Genomic DNA, 1,328 nt, shown 5'->3' with positions numbered 1-1,328 from the left:
GAGCTGAACTCTCCTGAGATGCGGGGGCTGTCACAGAACTTAGGGACATACTGAAAATCACCAGTTTCTGCTGTCATCTAAGCACTGTCCCCAGAAGCCAGCAAGACAGGAGTCAAAACAAAACAGAATGCATAACCCAGCCCTCCTCAATGCAGCTTGCAGCAACTGTTCCCAAACAACCCATGCTTTTGTCTCCACTGTCCTGGAGCATCCATGCTCCTCCTTCCTTGAGGCTGTGTTCACAAGACCCTGATGACACTCCTGAAACATGGCAGACAATAAAACGGGCATTAAAATAAGACAACAACCTACTCCTAGAAGTTTGAAGCAGAGGGAGGAAAGGAAATCCTCAGTGAGCTCTCTCCTTTGGCTATGACCAGTGTCCTGATTGGTAATAACAGTATAGGTAATAGTCTTCCCTTCCTGCTTTAGGGATCATAGGGTGTGTAGTTCAGGTTCCCTAGCTTTCTGTCATGACTGCAGCTCTGGGAGAATTGTGTGGAAACGTAGAAAGGAGAGATGACCATGGAATACAGAAGTAGCCAGTGTGCTCACTCACACATGACTCTAAGGTGTCAACAGTCTCAGAACCAAATGCTTTCATGCGATTTTTATTGTATTTTTGTGACTTGTAATTTGGTAAGATATAAACTGTTTTTAAAATACAGTCTTTTTGAAAAACCAATAATAATAATAATAATACAGTCTTTGTAAACACCGGGAAAGTAGGAGCTTGCAGACCACCACTGGAAGGCTGGAGGTGTAGGTAGACCCCTGACCTAATGCGCATGAGGCCCTGGGTTAGATCCCAGGAATCTCCAAAAGGGGAAAAATAGAAGTCAGGAATTTACACCTTAAAAGGAATTTTCTGACCGTTATCTTTAATCTTGTGCCTGGAGGACATTTGAGAATTTGACAAAAGATAAGGAAAAGAAGCTCACACAATTTTGGACAAGGAGCATAGCAGTGAACAACACAGAAGGAAGACACATTTGCTGAGAAACGGGAAACATAAGGCAAGCCAGAGAACTACCGACCATCATAGTCTTGTCCTAGTCATTTGACCAAACTAAACAAATTTTTATCAATTTGGCAAAAGAAAAGCTACCAAGATACCCACTTAGTAAGAAAGCCCTAAATGACGTTTCCCACCGGTCATCCATAACCAAGATCGGACCCGAGATTCCCCAGGCCCGTCTCCAGTGGAGGGAAATTGCGAGCAGTGACACCCAGCCCAGGAGGGGGACCTTTCCGCGACACACCCGAGGGCTCCGAGCGCACGGGACCTCGGAGGCGAGGGGCGGGGCTGGGAGGCGAGGGGGCGGGGG

This window comes from Microtus ochrogaster, assembly GCF_000317375.1.
Source record: "Microtus ochrogaster isolate Prairie Vole_2 chromosome 14 unlocalized genomic scaffold, MicOch1.0 chr14_random_1, whole genome shotgun sequence".
In the NCBI taxonomy this organism is placed as follows: Eukaryota; Metazoa; Chordata; class Mammalia; order Rodentia; family Cricetidae; genus Microtus; species Microtus ochrogaster.
This window is presented reverse-complemented; position numbering follows the sequence as displayed.